Source organism: Thamnophis sirtalis, unplaced genomic scaffold (assembly GCF_051295495.1).
Source record: "Thamnophis sirtalis isolate CommonGarterSnake01/CBP01778 unplaced genomic scaffold, rThaSir2_p1.2 scaffold_6, whole genome shotgun sequence".
NCBI classification, from domain to species: Eukaryota; Metazoa; Chordata; class Lepidosauria; order Squamata; family Natricidae; genus Thamnophis; species Thamnophis sirtalis.
Genome location: NW_028261386.1, coordinates 68616260 through 68634941, shown reverse-complemented (window position 1 = coordinate 68634941; position 18682 = coordinate 68616260). Strand labels below are relative to the sequence as shown.

Here is an 18682-nt window from a genome sequence, read left to right as displayed (position 1 = left end):
ATTTCAGCAGACATTGGGACCAGACCTTGAACATGAAAAAATAAATAAAAGAAAAGTAGATTATGTAAAGAAAAGAAGCAGTTACCATATATTTTGAATGCTGCAGGAATGGACCATACCTTCTCTTAGGCTATAAACAGAAGATAACTGAAGTAGGGCACTTAATTTTGTATCTTGGAGCGAAGGGAAGGACGCGACAAGAGATATGAGGAAGTGACTTTATTCAGCTCATAGTAAACTGCGATTCCCCGTGGCGTGGTTCGCGCCACACATTTATACCCCCGGGTTTGAACGAGGAGCCAATGGGGCGTCGAGTAGCTCGACCAATCAGGGCGAAGATTGAACCGGCTCCGCCCGGGAACCAATCAGGAAAGGAGTCCTTTATTCGCGCGCTTGTATTTCCCGCGCTAGTATTCAACACCCCTCCCCCCCCAGTCAAAGAGTTCCCTTAGGAAGGGCAAACATAGTCTTGTAGGTAGGCGGGACGGTGGCGTTCTCGTCCCGATCTTCGTGGCTCCCCGGCGGTCGTCGACGGGGGGGGAACCGCCGGTGGAGGCGTGTCCGTGGTGGGGCGGTGAACCTGCGGTGCGGCCCCGTGAGAGAGCGCTGGCCCCGGGTCCCGTGCCCGATGTCCATCTGTCCGGGGCGGTGTTTCCGTGGCAGCCGGAGTGTCCGGTAGCGGTGTAGGTTCAGAGTCTCGATAAGGGCTTCGAGGAAGGGAGTAGCCGGGTGAGGCGCGCCTGTCCGGACAGTTCGCATCGGCTTGTCTCCCGTTCCCCGGGTGGAAACGGTCCGTAGGGAAAGGGGTCAACGAGGGTGGCTCCTGCTGAGAGCGGGTGTCTGAGGGACTCGGGCCGTCTGTTTCCGCGGGAAGGCGACGCCTTAATTGGTCCACATGGCGCCTCCATTGTGTTCCGTCGGCCAGGCCGACCCTGAAGGAACAGGGGCCGGTCAGAGCTGTGATGGTTGCGGGAGCCCACCGTGGATCCCCAGAAAAGGAGCGGGCCCATACAGGATCCCCTAGCTTAAACGCGTGGGAAGGGAGGGCCCCCAGGTTGCTTGGCGGATCTCCTGCGTAAAGTGGATGGAGCCTGTCTAGGGGGGTTCGCAATCTCCTACCCATCAAGAGCTCCGCGGGACTTTTATTTGTCGTTGGGCAGGGTATGGAGTGCTGGCTCAAGAGGTAGGCCGCTACTCTTTCTTGCCAGTCGCCCTGGCCCATGCGGCCCAAGGCTTCTTTCGCTGAGCGGACTGCGCGCTCCGCCCGGCCATTACTAGCTGGGTGATAGGGGGCTGTGGCCGCGTGTCTGATTCCTTGCTCGGCCAGGAATTCTTGGAACGTGGTGGAGGTAAACTGGGGCCCGTTATCGGAAACTATCACATCCGGTAACCCATGGGTGGCGAACATCTTACGGAGGGCCCTCACTGTACTCTCCGCTGTGGTGGAGGTCATGATTACCAGCTCCACCCACTTGGAGTAAGCATCGACTACTATCATGAAGTTCCGGCCGTGGAAGGGGCCGGCAAAGTCGATGTGTAAACGGGACCATGGGCCTCTCGGGATCTCCCACTCACGAGGGGCGGCTGTGGGGGGATTCGGCCTAGAGTTTTGGCAGATCCTGCATCGGCCTACGTAGTCTGCAATTTCCGAGTCTAACAAGGGCCACCACACGTAGCTACGGGCTAAAGCTTTCATTCGCGCTATGCCTGGGTGGTTTTTGTGGAGTGCGGGCAGGATTCGTGCCCGCAAGGCCGTGGGGATCACTACCCTATCCCCCCAGACAAGACACCCCCCGTGAAGGGCGAGTTCGGCTTGTCGCACTTTAAATGGACGGAATTCTTCCGCTACCTTTTCCATGGGCCACCCCCTCAAAACCCATGAAGCAACCTGAGATAGGACGGGGTCAGCCTTTGTGCAGGCTGCAACGTCCGCGGCCGAGACAGGGAGGTCGGATTCGGCGATGGACAGAACAGAGAGCGCGGGCACGTGGGCTGTGTCCGTCTCTGGCAGAGGGCAACGGCTTAAAGCGTCTGCGTGTCCTAGCTGTTTGCCCGGACGGTATAACAGCGTATACGAATACGCCGTTAGGAACTCCGTCCACCGAGTCATGCGGGGGGACAAAATGGGGGGAGTTGGCTTGTCGCCCGCCAGTAGCCCCAGGAGGGGCTTGTGGTCCGTGACCAGGGTGAAATTCCTACCGTAGAGGTAGTCATGGAACCGCTTAATGCCGGACACTGCAGCCAGGGCCTCTTTATCGATTTGGCTGTAGTTCCGCTCCGTGGAGGAGAGTGTCCGGGAATAGAAAGCTATGGGGGCTTCTGAGCCGTTCGGGAGGACGTGGCTCAGGACCGCCCCTACGCCATAGGGGGAGGCGTCGCAAGTCAGAATTAGAGGCATCCTATCGCTGTACTGAATTAGTACTGCCGATGAAGTTAAAATATCCTTTATAGCCGCGAACGCGTGTGCTTCACGGCTACCCCATTTCCAGGCCGCTGACCGGTCAAGTAGTCGGTGTAGCGGCTCAGCTAGTGACGCCTTGTGGGGGATAAAAGGGGCGTAGAAGTTTAAAAGCCCCAGGAACGCCTGTAATTCCGCCCTAGAGGTGGGTGCGGGTGCGTTTTTGATGGCGGCAACTTTGGAAGGAGTGGGGTGGATGCCTTGTGCATCAATGAGGAACCCCAAGAACTCGACTTTGGGAGCAGCGATTTCGCATTTGCTGCGCTTTAATTTCAGTCCTGCCTCCCTGAAACGTGTGAGGACCTCCCGTAGTGTTTTCAGGAGTTCCGAGTGACTGGGGGCTGCGACCAGGACGTCGTCGAAGTAGGGAACGACGCCTGGGAGCCCATGGAGCAACCGCTCCATGAGGCTCTGGAAAATCCCAGGGGCAACCGAGACGCCGAATTGTAGGCGGCGGCAACGGAAGGCCCCGCGGTGGGTGACGATGGTCTGGGCTGTAGCCGCATCGTCGTCTACGGGAAGCTGCTGGTAGGCCTGTGCCATGTCTAGCTTGGCGAAAATGCGGCCCTGTCCTAAAGAGTGGAGTAGGTGCTGCACTACGGGAACCGGGTACGGGTTTGCCTGCAGGGCCAAATTGATGGTCGACTTGTAGTCGGCACATATCCTCACTGATCCGTCGGGTTTGACCGGGAGGACTATGGGGGTTTCCCAACGGGCGTGATCTACGGGCTCGAGTACCCCCTGCTCGATAAGTTTATCCAGTTCAGCGTCTACCTTTGCTCTCAATGCGAAGGGGACCCTGCGTGCCTTCAGCCTAACGGGAGCGACCTGGGGATCAAGGCAGAGGGAAATGGGGGTGCCCTTGTAACAACCCAATTTCCCATCGAACACATCCGCGAACTCATCTAGGACGCTATCTGCGGAGAGGGGAACTACCCTGTGCACCCCTTCTATGGTGAGGCCCAAGGCAGGAAACCATTCCAACCCCAGGAGAGCGGGCAGGTCGTTCCTGACGATTAGGACTGGGAGTTTCCCCTTAAAATTCCCGTATTCCACCCGGATGTGGAATATCCCAGCTGTGGGAATCCCATTTCCCTGGTAGTCTAGGAGGGAGACCCCGACGGGGCGCAATCTGCTCTGGGGAACCCCGGGACAAAGGCGGGAAAACAAAGCCCAAGATAGGAGAGAACGGGAAGACCCGGAGTCCACCTCCATTTGACAAAGCTGACCTTCGAGTCGGACGGCGGTGCTTATCTTGCGGCTACCAGCGGGAACGTGGGATGCCTGGTAGACCACGCAGTCGGCGCTGGAGGGCTGGTAGGTTGAATGGCAGTCCTCAGCTCGCCTCGCGGAACGTGGCTGTTGGCGGCGTTGCGGTTGCGATGCCTGGCGTTGGTCGCTGGGCTGCATGAACGATGGGGCTGGCAGGAGAGCCCGGCAGACCCTGGCGAGGTGCCCTTCTCCTCGGCAGCGGCGGCAGACGGCAGAACGGAACGGGCAGGCTGCGCGGCTGTGGCGGCCGCCGCATCCGCGGCAAGGTGCGCTTGCGGCTGGCTGAGCGGGCGTCGGTGGTTGCTGGGGTGGCCTCCGCTTCGGCTGCGTCCTCATTTGCCCGACGGTTTCCTCCTCCTCCTCCTCCTCGTCTTCGGCAGGGGAGAGGTCGTCGACGAGGTGCGTCTGGGTGGACGGCCCCGCGGCGGCTTGCGCGGGGGGGTTCAGCTGGAGGCGTTCCATGTCGGCCGTGGATTGTTCGGATAGTTCGGCTGCTCGCGCTGTCTCCACGGCTTGCAACAGGGTGATTTTGTGATTCCGGAGCATGCGGCTGCGCAATTGCACGTCGCGGACCCCGCACACAAACTGCTCCGCGAGGTTCTCCTCCAGGTCTGCAAAATCACACTGGGCGGCCACTGTGCGCAAAGCCTCCAGGAACTGGCTGATGGATTCGTTGGGCTTTTGCACTCGGCGGCGGAAAGCGAAACGGCGTGCAAATAGAGAGGGTGAGGGAGCGTAGTGGTTCCTCAGCCTGGACATCAGCTCGTCCCACCCAAGTTTGTAGGCTGGCCTCGGGGCGGCCAGGGCTCTCGCAGAGGCGAACATGGAAGGCTCACAGCAGGACAGGAAGAAGCTGCATTTCTCCTCGTCGGTCTGAGCCTGGTTCTTCGAGGCGATCAGGTAACACTCGAACCGCTCCATGAACCCGTCCCATGATTCTCCGGTGGCTACGCCGAATGGCGCGAAAGGAGGAAGCGACGATGCCATCGTGGTGTGGAGGCGGAGAGAGAGAGAGGAAAGGCGGAGAAAATTTCGCGTTCGCTGCCGGGGTTCTCAGTCTGAGGATAGCGTTCGAGCTGGTTCAGACGCGGTGGCAGCTGGCTGTTCTTCTCCGTGGTCGCGGGAATCGGGATCCCACCTTCGTCGCCAGTTTTGTATCTTGGAGCGAAGGGAAGGACGCGACAAGAGATATGAGGAAGTGACTTTATTCAGCTCATAGTAAACTGCGATTCCCCGTGGCGTGGTTCGCGCCACACATTTATACCCCCGGGTTTGAACGAGGAGCCAATGGGGCGTCGAGTAGCTCGACCAATCAGGGCGAAGATTGAACCGGCTCCGCCCGGGAACCAATCAGGAAAGGAGTCCTTTATTCGCGCGCTTGTATTTCCCGCGCTAGTATTCAACACTTAACCTTGTGGAGAAATAAGGAAAAGGTAGCAATTAATATGTAAAAGGGAAAGGTGGTATTATGTCATTTAGCACTGCCATTCAGTTGCGACATACAGAACAGAATATGTGGATCAAGGCTCGTCTCTGCTTATCACAACTTGGGAATGCTCTGTGCATTAGTCTTGGTGGATACATTTCCAGTCTTTGCAAGTAGGCTATTTTCATACGCTGGTGTACAACACATGGGATGACACAGTGGTGAGATTCGAAAAACTTTACTACTGGTTCTGTGGGTGTGGCTTGGTGGGTGTGGCTTGGTGGGTGTGGCAGGGGAAGGAGACTGTAAGATCTCCATTCCCTCCCCACTCCAGGGGAAGGTAACTGCAAAATCCCCATTTCTTCTAGATCAGCTGGGACTCAGGAGGCAGAGAATAGATGGGGGCGGAGCCAGTTAGAGTTGGTATTTACTAGTTCTCTGAACTACTCAAAATTTCCACTACCGGTTCTCCAGAACTGGTCAGAACCTGCTGAATACCACCCCCGGGGATGACACAAGCAAGGATGACTACTCCTTTAAGCCACACATCTGCTCGCACCTTGCTGAACAAAATGCCCTGACCTTTGACAGGCCACAATGCAACAAAAGGTTACAAATATCCGGGAAGGATATATCCTAGCCACACATACATCTGAGCATTAGATGCAGTCTTCCCCAACCTGATGAATCCCAGGTAGATTGGGGAGCTATGCAGCTATAGAGTAAAGTCTTTGCAATATGAGTAGCTGCTTATTAAACCTCTACAAGCAAAGTTCTGCTTTTGGCATAGGCATCAGAAGGGGGAATTTGTCCTTTAAACTAAACCTTATGGCCTGAAATTTCTTCCAAATGGATTGCTTTTTTTACCTGACTCATGTCCAACATGATCCTTTCTCAGATGTGGAATGGCAGATAGCCCTGTCCTTTTAACTCTGGCATAATATTTGCCCCGCCCTGTCTAATACATTTAACAGGGTCTTGATCTGCAAAAAATAAACACATCAAGATTTTCAGAAAAGAAATACATTTTTCCCCTAGTAATTACTGCCAAGAATCAATGGCAGGGGGAAGTTGATAACTGTAACCCTTGACATTTGGCTCATGTTGCACCCCTCTGTGCAATCCTCCTGCTTCCTGACATCTCTGCAAACAATGAAATAAAAATTTGTGGTTTTCTACTGAACATTAGATCAATGCCATGGCCCTGCCTGCTCCGAAATGCAAAGTGATTCATTAATTTCAAGGCTAGTTTGTGAATCTGAAGGGGGGCGGGTGGAGAGAAAAAATGAAGAAGATAAAAGATCAGCAGGAAGTGTTCTTCTCTTTCTCAAAAATGCAGGCATTCACTGCATGTTTGTTCCTGACTCATACAAAGAGAAGCCAAGAAAAATTGAAGGAAGAGGGATGCTTTCTTAAAGAATGTGCTTGTCCCAGGTTTACATTTCCTTTCAACAACAGTGGTTTGTTTCATCGTTTCAGCCACATCCCCTCTCAAGAACGTACAAGGAATTGGGACCATATCAGCTTGCAAGCACAGCTGTGCTTGGGTATGTTGGCCATACAAAAAGGGCCATGATAAAAGTATGGCTACATTCTCACATGCATAAAGCCCAAGGGGAGGCTGTTAAAACCTGGCAGAGCTTGCTCTTCCTCCTGCCTGACTACAAATGTTGCTGCCATACTTTTTATGCAAACATCACCTGATGGTGCCCAAGGGGGCAAAGCAGCCAGGAGCTCTTCTATGCCACTACCTCAGGGGCAGATGCGCACCCAGAGAGTGCTGGGTGTGCCGATTTGTTTACCTCAGGCCAGAAGTTGGCTCTTTAAATCTGGACCAAAGCCGAGATGATTCCTTTGTCGAGTTTCACCAGAAAGCATGTAGTGAGGCAGTTGGAAGCCTCTGTTCTTACGGGACTGATTACAGACTGCTGACGAAAATGAGTTGTGTGTGTGTGTGTGTGTGTCTGTGTGTGTGTCTGTGTGTGTGTGTGTGTAGATGATAGATAAATAGATAAATAGATAGATAGACAGACAGACAGACAGACAGATAGATAGATAGGAGTGTATACACAAATACACCAGTCCTTCCTTGCTTAGGTATAGAAATGTCTCATTCCCATTCGATTCCCCCTTTATTTGGCACCTGGGGGCTTTCTCCAAGTTTTCCATTAGCTGAGAGGAAATAAGCTAAAATACTAAAGGGTTTGGAGGAGGAGGAGGAGGGGATGTCAAAGAGTGTAAAGGGAGCCAGAGTCACTCTGCTGGCAAATGAATGCAGCAGGGATGATGTCATTGGAACAGTTGGTGGAGAAAAGAGAAAAACAAGTCTGTGTGTGCTAATCCTGTTTGCTGCCCTAAAGGGAATGGAAAGCAGCCAAGGCAAGGAGTTCTGGGAAACCATATAAGGGTGCCAAACAAGCTTTGCCGCCAACATTAGGAACTGACATCTTTGTTCTTTGTAACTTGGCTGGCGGCCAGAGGCCTCATTTCAGCTCTGCAGCCTGATTACACTGGATGCCTGCCAGCTGAGTGCTCTGAGTTCCTTTTCTTCTTCGGGAGCTTTTTGCCAAACATGCGGCAGTTACCATGGCACTGGGAAGGAAAGTTTAAAATTATACCTAACACACACACACACACACACACACACACACACACACACACACACACACACACACACACACACACACACACATATATATATATATATATATATATATATATATATATATATATATATATTCGTAGATTTTCACAAGTGTAGGTATGCTGGTCTTGTTGTATTCAGGTCTTTTCCCGTGTAAGATTGAGATTCTCTTGGCAATGTTTCAGCGAGGTCTCATTCGCCATCTTCAGGCTGGTGTTTTCGGCTTCGTGCTTGTGCGAGTAAGGCGTGGTCGGAGCTGTCGTCTTTCTATAAATCTTGGTGTGTGTGTGTGGAGTGCTGCCTTTGTTACTGTAAGTGGATTGATTGGCTGTGTAGTTGCATCCTGATTGGTAGATGGAGCTGATGTTGGTAGATTGGTCGGCTGTTTCGTATCATCCTGTGCTGCTGAGGTGCTGGCTGTGTGTCCGTTGTTCTTGTGTTATAAGGACCTGGGAGGTGGGTGGGGTTCATTTGTTGACTAGGGCTGGTTTCCAGATGTCTGGTAGGTAGGAGGTGTTGTCACGTTTATTCATGTTGTGGCATATGCCAAAACCAGAACCCCCACAACATGAATAAGTGTGACAACACCTCCCACCTACCAGACATCTGGAAAACAGCCCTAGTCAACAAACAAACCCCACCCACCACCCAGGTCATTACAACACAAAATAATAACGGACACACAGCCAGCACCTCAGCAGCACAGGATGATACGAAACAGCCGACCAATCTACAAACATCAGCTCCATCTACCAATCATGATACAACCACACAGCCAATCAACCCACATAGCAACAAAGCCACACACACCCCACCAAGATTTATAGAAAGACAACACTCTGACCATGCCTTACTCGCACAAGCACAAAGCCGAAAACACAAGCCTGAAGATGGCGAGTGGGACCTCACCGAAACATTGCCAAAACAATCTCAATCTTATATGGGAAAAGACCCAAATACAACAAGACCAGCATGTATGTATGTATGTATGTATGTATGTATGTATGTATGTATGTATGTATGTCTACACACACACACACACACACACACACACACACACACACACACACATTCGGGAAGCCAGAGAGTTTGCGTACACTGGGGTGGTTTTATACAGACATGCTCTTTTTCCTTGTCAGCTGCACAATTTACAGATTTATCCCAAAACACATCCATGGCATTTGAGCAGAAAAAGGGAGAAGAGGAGATATGCGTGTATGTGTGCGTGTATGCACGTGTATGTTCTCACATACACACACACACACGCACACACACATCAAAGGGTTGCTGCAACAAACAGCTTCCTTTTCAGCTAAATTAATTTGAAACAATGGGGTCTCTAGTTAAAAGCTAACGTCTAGCTTTTCTGAAAGTTAAGAGGTGAAAGGGTTATTTCTAAAATTGCCATGGAAGGTTGTTTAGGAAAGGGAGCAGAGAGATATGATTGCGAGAAATAATACTATATGCCTGTGAACTTGCATAAAGCAACAACATTGCCATATGATTTATGAGGGGGATAGGATTGACACATTCATAACAAACAGTTTGATTAACTAGGAAAGGGCTGCCAGAACCTGAATGGCCAATTTTATTTCTCACATAATAGGGAGAGGTGTGGTCCACCTCTGCTTCCTTCCTTTCTCTTAACCAGAAAAAAAAACATACCATAGTTTTAATTTTTGAATAAGAAAAGTTCTTTGCTCAGGGATTTCAAATTGAGCCTGCAGCTATTTTTAACCAGCTATATTTTTCACCAGTTTAGAAAGTAGATCATCTGGGAGGCAGTAGAAATCTCGAAAAAACATTTCTCAAAGTGCATTCAATCAGCATGTTTCTGCAGTCAAGGTTATTTGGATCATTTTTGCCTCTTGCAAGATCCAATTTTCTTGAAATTCAATACCAGCCCAATGGAATCCCTGCCCTCTTTCTGCCTTGCCTTTCAATATGGGTATTAATTGCATAGCATTATTTCTCCATACACTGTATATGCACATCTCAGATATAAAGTATGCAAGGAACTATTGCTGGGGAAGGGAAAGATGTGGTCCATAATAATAATGGCCATGAGGATGCATTTCAAATGAGACATTAAATCCTCTTGATTTTCAATAGAAAATTTAAGAGTGTATCTTGTCTCGCAACATTGATGGGAAGCATGAAGATGCATTGGGTAGGGTATAATAATGATGTAATAAATTTTTCCCACTCCCGACTGCTTGGGCTGGTCGAGAAAGATACTATGGTCAATGGTATTGAAATCCATCGAGAGATCCACCTCCTTCCAAAGCCCTCCAAAGGTTATCAGGAAGCATAACCAATGTGAGCTAACTGCTATTGGCTTGCCTGCACCTGGCCTGATACATGTTGGATAATACACTTCACTCAGGAACCACCTTCCCTTTCTGGACAAAAATTATCCAGTGTGTCTGGGTCCAAAGATAACCTCTTGAGTAGGCGACACAGCACTGCTCCTTCAAAATGAATGGTACTATCCCCTCCCACAGCGAGGTATTCGTTTCGCCACTCAGCTCCAACCACATGACATCTCCTGAGAGGCCTTGACTAACCAGGAGAGGCATGGGTCAAGCACACAGGTGGCTGAGTTCATAACCATGAGGACTCTACCCACTTCTTCACAATGAACCAACACAAACTCTTCTCAGATAACAGGACTCAGACAGGTCTCTGAAGAACCACACTCTTGAAATTGCAAAAACTAGAATAAAATAACTTTTAACGCATACATTTGTAAATGTAAGATGGCCTGGCCTGGCTTTCAGCAAGCCAGCCTGGCCTGAATAGAATAAAACAAATTATTAATTTTAAATTATCAATTTTAATTTAATCCTAAATTTGATGTAAATTGTCAATTGAAGGTTATTAGATTTCCTATTTAATCTTTTTTTACTTTTGTCATATGTGTTTTTATGTTGTACACCGCCATGAGTCCTTTGGGAGAAGGGCAGCATGTAAGTCCAACCTAAACCTAAAACCTAAACCTAAATCAATTTTACAGTATCTATTTAGAAATCATATTACAGTGATTTGCAGTGATTTCACCCTCCTTTTTAAAAAAATTAAAAAGAGGAGGAATAAGTTCTTTTGCAGAGCTTCAGCCTCAAATGAATACTTGGTCGAGAATAGAATTGTGGACTAGTTTCTTGCTGAAAGCCTTACCTGGACTCCATACTATTGTTCTTCCCAAAAGTGCAGAGGCAATTAAATAGAAAACATTTATTCTAATGAACAGCCAGCCATTTTTAAAGAAACCAGAGCACAACAAAGATGAAAATACTGGGAAGATTTAGATAGATTTCAGTTCTCTTTTCTGTAAAACACAGTCCTGATCCCACACACCCACAACAGGTCATTTGACTTCATTTCCCAAAATAATATGTAGCAAACTGTAACAGATTTTGCACATCTTATGGACAGGGTCAGAGTGATGGAAACTGCTTCTTCATTGGTATAGATAATAACAACTTAAGCCCAGGTATTTAAAACAATGCTGTGAAAACAAGGCGGAAATTCTGTGCTACCAACATGCTATGCTAAAATGCAAATAGGAATGTGGCCTTAGCGATGAAGCAGCAGAAATGCTCAAGAGGGATCGATCAAATAAGGCGAACTGGTAATATTGCTAATAATAATCTAATTACAGTGGTTACCAGATTTCAAACAAACTCCCTGCCATGTGAGATTGAAAAGGGGATCGACTTCTCCAAAGCACCCGAGTACAAGAAGCAATGGGTGGAAATTGATTAAAGAGAGATCCAATCTGGAACTAAGGAGAAATTTCCTGACAGTGAGAACAATAAATCATTGGAACAGCTTGCATCTCAGAGTTTTGGGTGCTGCATCACACCATCAAAAATAGGCTATATAACTGTTCGTTCAGGATGGTATAAAGGTGTCCTGCTTTGGGCAGGGAGTTGGACTAAAACAGCGGTTCCCAACCTTTCTGGCTTGGCAGCCTGGCATTGGGGAAGGAAGGGGGTTAGTTCCCTCAGAACGGCAGGTGTGTGTGTGTGTCTGCGTGCACAGCTCCATTTGAGCAAGTGCAAGTAGAGCTGTGCATACATGCACACTCACATGGGCCCATTGTGAATGGGCCACAGCCCAGTAGTGGGCCGCAGCCTGGGGGGTTGGGGACCCTTGGACAAGAAGATCTGCAGGTCCCTATGATCCGGTGTTTTAGATTCTACTGGGTATTATGGCGAGGGGTGGGGGAGAGAGAGGACAAAGGATGGAAGAGCATTAAAGTGGAATTCCAAAATATGTTTTTTACCCTGAACTCTACTGAACAAAAAATAGGCAGATGTAAAGAAAAATGGCAGTTTGGTGCCCTTAATGTTTATGCAGAAGAAGCAAACATTGGCAGGTGTTATTTGTCATGTCCTAATATTGCAAGAGTAAGAAAACCTGCACCTGCCATAATCTCCTCTTGTCTCTGACTGTTAAACACAGGAATCTTTTTTATTTATTTTTTGCACTAGGTCACCATCTTAACTATTCTGGCACAATCACTGAAGGACATTTGAGCTCCATTTCCTCTTGTGGAAAGTGGGGGAAGTTACGCAATAGATCCTTGCCCATAGCAGGAAAGGAGTTGCAGTCTTCCAGGTTCCTAGGGCCACATCGTTTCCTTCCTAGGCTGCTCCTGGCTTTTCTGAAGCTGACTTTAAAAATCCAATTCCATGCTTTGGCAGCTGGTTGGGACTTGCATGGACTATGGCCACCAAAGATTTCGACTGCACGTTCCCCTGCTTCTTGCCCTCCCCATCTGTGCAGGGAACATGAGTCCTGCTGGCTGGCCTCTGTGCTTGCTTTTTCCTTTTAGGGATTGTTCCATCCTCCCTTGTCCCCATCCTTTTCCTTTGCTTTCCCAGAAGTGTGTACACATGGATGCCTTCCCACCCTCTTCTTACATTGACAATAATGCAACCCCTTTTTTGTTCCCTCCTTCCTTTTATTGTACTATCGTTGCTTTGATGCTGTAATGATTAAAGCAAAGGGAACAGGTTGCTGCTTTGTTCTTTTGTTCCAGAGGGTCTGTGGACACTTTGTAGAGAGCTTCAAGCTTACAGAAGCAAAGAGCCTTTTGTTAAACTTTGTATTTGCGTTGCAGTTTGAAGATTTAGTTGCAGTGCATGTTTCAACTTTGAGTTGAGGATAAGAGAGACAAGAGAATCTTTGAATTTCTGTGGAGCAGGAGAGGGGGAAGAAGAGGAGCATGCTTCATCCAGTCTGGGCCAAAACTGAAATAATGCCTATTAGGAGATGCAAAGAGCAATGGGAACATGGGAAATGGGCACAGAAAGATAAAGGGTGAGTGACAGGGATGCTTATGAAATGTTGGGGGAGTCAAAAACAGTAAAGATGTATCTGTCCAGGGATGTCTGCAGAGAGAGGAGTAAAAAAATCAACATGGCAGCCAAAGCCATGTAATTAGAGCCCCGCCATTTCTGTACACGCATTGCCACACATGTTAAAAAAGGGGTCGGGCTTTGATTGTGGCTACTGTCTGTACCTTTTTGATGCACCTCCATAGCAGCTATGGATCAACCCTTGGCAAGAAAAGTTAATTGACTTAATGAGCCATCATTGGATCGGGCTCAAAAGAGTGAAAAATGGGAGCTGCTATGCATCAGAAAACAGGAATCCAGCAGCCCAAGAAGAAGTGACTGCACAGAGTAGTGACTATCCAGGGGTGGGAAGAGAATATGCCTGGCATTGTAGCCAAAGACACTAAATGAAAGGAAGCACTTCAGACTCCCGACCTAGAAGAGTTGAAGCTGACTCCTAAAAATGTCAGAAAGCAGTATAGATGGTCCTCAACTTATGACCACAGATAGGATTGGAACTTAGTCACTAGGCAAAGTGATCATTAAGTGAATTGCATCCAGGCAGGGGTGGGTTCTGGCAGCCGCTGCTGCTGGTTCGCTCAGGGGTGCGCCACTTGCACGCTTGATGTGTGTTTTGTATGCATGCGCTGTATCATTAAAATTGCTCTGCGCATGTGCAGAAGCAAAAAACAAGATAGTGGTGCCTATGGCGCCAAGTTACTATCAGTTCAGCCAAACCAGCCCAAACCGGTAGGACCCCACCTCTGGTCGCATCCCATTATATGACCTTTTTTGCTGCAGTTGTTAAATGAGTCATGCAGTTGTTAAACAAGTTGTTCCCCCCATTGACTTTGCTTGTTGGAAGCCACTTGGGAAGGTCACAAAATGTGATCACATGAATACAGGATGCTGAAATCACTGTAAATATATGCTGGTTGCCAAATGCCCAAATTTTGATCATGTGAACCATTCAGGATGTTGCAACAGTCGTATATCGTAAGTGGTTGTAAGCCACCTTTTTCCAGCATTGTTATAACTGTTGTTCAACGGTTGGTTGTAACTCAAGAACTACCCTTAGTTTTGAAGTTGAGCAAAGTTTCAAAACAGAGATGGTTGCATTTGCAAGGGACTTAGAGTGGGTGGAGGATAAAACCATCTATTTCTGCATTTAAGAATGGAGGGTTGTCCATTACGAGAAGAAAATGCAGATCTGCTCTTGGTTGAAATCAGAGCTTCCAGCTTATTGTATTGTATTGTATTGTATTGTATTGTATTGTATTGTATTGTATTGTATTGTATTGTATTGTATTGTATTGTATTGTATTTGGTTTATTTGTATGCCGCCCTTCTCCAGGAGGGACTCAAGGCGGCGAACAACTCAGAGGGGAAAGGGAACATAAACAACAGTACACATAATTAAAATACACGAAAATCACACAGCCATACCAGAGCATGTTATAATGCTCTGGATTTTGCCTTTGAAAAGAAGTTGATGTTCAGCCACTATCTAATTTAGATTTTCCTCATTTCTTCCATCAGGAAAATCAAGACAGTTTCCCTGGGAAACAAAGGGGATCTCCCATTCAGGCATGCAGAATCATGAGGATATCTTGATTATTCAAAAGTGGTTTTAACAGGTTTTGTCATGATGTGCCTGTTTATGATTGACAAATGTGTTAATCGCCCACTATGGCATATAATGTTCTGCACTTTAAGAGGCAGGAAAAAGCCAGGCTGTCATTGCGGTTGTATAATAACAAGTCGGGAAGGGAGGAAGTGACTAGTTACCAAGGCATGAAAGTGAATAATATTCAAATTAGACTCTTAAGTGCTGATATTTCAGATTTCTTCCGTGTCCCCTTTTTTTTGCTTCGTTTTCTGTTTTACTTGATACAGAGTTACTGAGAACTGGAAAAGGGATATATTCCTTTCTGACCTTGAGCTGACCCAATAAAGGGATTATTTTAATAAAGTGCTATTGTTTTTTCTTACAGCCATTATGGTTATATTTTTTCCCTTTTTTTTATAACTGTTGTGGTGTTAGGTTGTGTTTCAAAAGATAGATTGTTTCACTTGTTTAAAGGTGACAAAAACTATTTCCCTTTTATTTTTGTGATAAAACCTGAGACCATTACTAAAAATATGCATTATTCATTTTCAAGAAGAGGCACACTCTTCTTGAAGAGGCACACTCAGTTCAGACTGGTTCGGCCAAGTAGGTAGTAACTCAGCCTGCCATGCCTCTGAACCAGTTTATTGGCGGCACCATCTTGATTTTTGGTTCTGATTTTTTTGCCCACTGAATCGGCAGTAATGCCAGCAACAACCCACCCCTGGGTGCACTTCAAGCCAGGGGAGGGGCAATCTTCTATTAACAAAAGGTAATTTAATAAGATATTTCCTCACTTCAGACCCAAAAGCCCCATTACTACCTGAATACCACCTAAAAATGTATCTCATTATAAAATCTTGTTATACTCCAAAATGGATATAAATAGAACTGTGACGCTACATTGGCGGGCCTCATATTTCTCTTGGTGCTTATTAAATGAGCCACTAAATTACAGCGTCCTTCTTTATAATCATCTTTTCAGGAGCCAAGCATTTCATATGTTATAAAGGGGCTATTACGGCACGGGAAAATTAGCATGGGTGGTATATTATGGAGTAAGCACTTAGCCGCACATTAGTGTTAGAGGAGAATGTGTTACAACATGGGGAAAGTAGACAATTTCATTATCCTTTCAATAATCTGTCATGGGAACCGGAAAGATCAACCAGGATTTTATATTGTGCTGATGGAAGAGTTGCAAGAAGGAAAAACAACAACAATGGCCAAGAACGAGAAAGTTGAAGAAAGAGACAGAGAGGCTAATTCTGGCTGCACAAGACAAAAGCCTTAAGAAAAAACACATATAAAGCCAGAATTGAGAAGACAGCAACAGATAGCAAATGTCATCTCTGCAAAGAAGCTAAAGATACAGTAGACTGCCTCTAGTTAGCTGCTGCAAGAAGATTGCAGAGACTGGTTACAAATGACGGCATGACAAAGTAGCAACAATGGTGGACTGAAATATCTTCAAGAAATGCCACTTGCCTGCAAGCAAGCACTGGTGGGACTACAAAAAGAGACCAAAAAGTATAGTAGAAAATGAAGAAGCAAAAAATGCTCTGGCACTTTAGAATTCAAACAGACAAGCAGCTGCCACATAACTATCAAGACTTAACTATTGTGAACAAGAAAGGCAAAAAAAAAAAAAATCTGGGTAGTGGACATGGCAGTACCTGGAGACAGTTGAATAGAAGAGGAGAAATTGGAGAAAATAACAATATATAAAGACCTGCAAATAGAAGTAGAGCAACTGTGACAAAAGGAAAGATAATACCAATAATAATAGGCTCCTTGTGTGCAATCCCAAAATATCTAGATAATATCTACAAATATCTACGAATACCATCAGCACTGAACTCCTGAAAGAGAGCTTAAGGTAAGGCCAAGAAGGTATAAATCAAAAATAATCCTTCAACTAACCTCATCACAAGCTACTTAGGAACTTAAAGATTAACATCAGATCTTTGAATGTTTCTGTGAACAGAAACTTACTGTTAGCTTTTCAATATACAGTAATATAAAACTGTTGCTCTCAAACCTCATCAACCTCTGATTTCTAGACTGGTTGTATGTTTCCAGAGTCCCTTCAACGAAACTTTGCTAACCTTTCAGTTAAAAGGATCCGTTCTTGGGAATAGGAAGGATCCCCTTGCCAGAGTCAGTTAAGTCACTTTAACTCAAACTAAACAGCTGAAATCATTTAAGTAACTTGTACTTGTGTATACTATCCACTGCCTCAAACTAAGTGGGGGACTCTAAGCGGTTATCATCTGCCTTGCTATAAGTCAATTTTCATATTACAACAAACCTTATCTAAATTTAACATTTAACACTATGTACCTGTTTTTAAAACTGTAAAAAGAGAGAGGGAGAGGGGGGAGAGAGAGGGGGGAAGGAAGAGAAAGAGAGAAGGAAGGAAGGGAAGAAAAAGAAAGAAAGAAAAAGAAAAGATAGAAAGAAAGACTGGTTGGCATAATTTTGCAGAGATAAATTAAACTGAATATTTTATTTTGTTCAATTCTTTAAGATTTTAATTTATAAAGAGTAAATCCTGACACAGAATGGATGTACCTAGTTCATGGTGCTAATTATATTTCCACTGCTTAAGGCAAACTGAAGTCTTTAAAATGTAAACAGTACTCACAGTTTCAGGCATTAGAAATGTTTTCACTGTAAAACTGCTTAGGCTTTGCCTTTTTCTTTTTAAAAAAGTACTTATTTATTTAGTTTAGACATGTATAACAATCTTTAGTCTTAAAGGACAAGAAAAATTTCAAAATACATATACAAAGAAAAAAATCTGCTGCATCTACTAATTTACTTATCATAGTCATTACCTTACTAATGAATCCACTACTATAATATCAACAATACAAAATATTATTCTAAGATATCACAAAATCTCTGCCATAATAATATTTATGTGCAAGTTGATTGATTAATAAAAAATACTGCCTTTGTTTTGAGATCATATCTCTGGAATGTCTGTTTGCAACTAGTTAACTTCTATTAACTTCAAACATTATATTAGCTGTTGTTATGCTATAAAAGGAGATGTCCAATAGTTGCATTTCTAAAAGAACAGTGTTCTTCCATATTACAGAGAGACTGATTTGTTAAAACTGTTCACTATCTTATATTTTGTTGCTACTCTCATTTGTCTGTAAAAGGAGAGGATGCCTCTTTAGATGTTCTAGAAGAGAAATTTCCATGCAATTTCTACGAATAGTGAACCAGCTTGAATAATCTATGAAAACTAAAGGCTGTCAGTTCTGTACTTTCTGTGTTTTTGAAGCAATGTAAGATGATATAAAACTCCAAACCAAGGGCCCTTAAATAAATGGAAGAAAACTCCTACTGTCCGATGCTTGGCATCAGTCTCTTGGCCTAGTAAAATTCTTAAACAAATTAGGGATGTGCAAGCTGTGAAGTGCCCAGACTGAACAGAAAAAGGAGGTGGTTGCTGGGGTCAGGCTCTGTAGCTGCCAAAAGCCTACAGCTCATCTTGGCAGCCAGAGGAAGCTGGTTATAAATTTCCGGAGAGTTAATGTACAGAATCTTCTAGCTAGCAAACATGATCATAAAGAACAAAGATGAAACTCTCAGAGCTGCTGACCAGGAATTGCCTGAAAAGACCACGCGGCTGCCAGCTGCACGTCTGGAAAACCAATTCTCTTATCAGGGTGTAATCAGCAGCAGTTGAGTATGAAATGTATAGCAAACCTCTGGCTTTGGCCCCAGTTGTTGAGCCGAAAATCTAATCCTCAGGAACAAATCTGCCTACATGTAATATGATGACGCCCGGTAGTCTAGTCATTGGTGCCCAGAGACCTCCTTCCTTGAGAGGGAATGTATGTGATGCCTAGTTGGCACTCTTCAGTCTTGCCTGCTTTTGAGACATCCCCAGGCTGTAAGGCTTCTCATA

The 18682-nt window shown here is 46.0% G+C and overlaps 1 long non-coding RNA gene across 3 annotated transcripts in view; it reads right to left on the bottom strand.

The window, feature by feature from the left end:
- The window catches only part of LOC148045008 (uncharacterized), an 83134-nt gene that overhangs the window by 415 nt on the left and 64037 nt on the right, over positions 1-18682 (bottom strand). Inside the window, exon 2 of one of the 3 annotated variants that reach the window (XR_015696992.1) lies at positions 6024-6139. The exons of the other annotated variants lie outside the window; for them this stretch is intronic. This is a non-coding gene — a long non-coding RNA (uncharacterized LOC148045008). The remainder of the gene's footprint in view (positions 1-6023; positions 6140-18682) is intronic. 3 annotated transcript variants of the gene reach the window in all.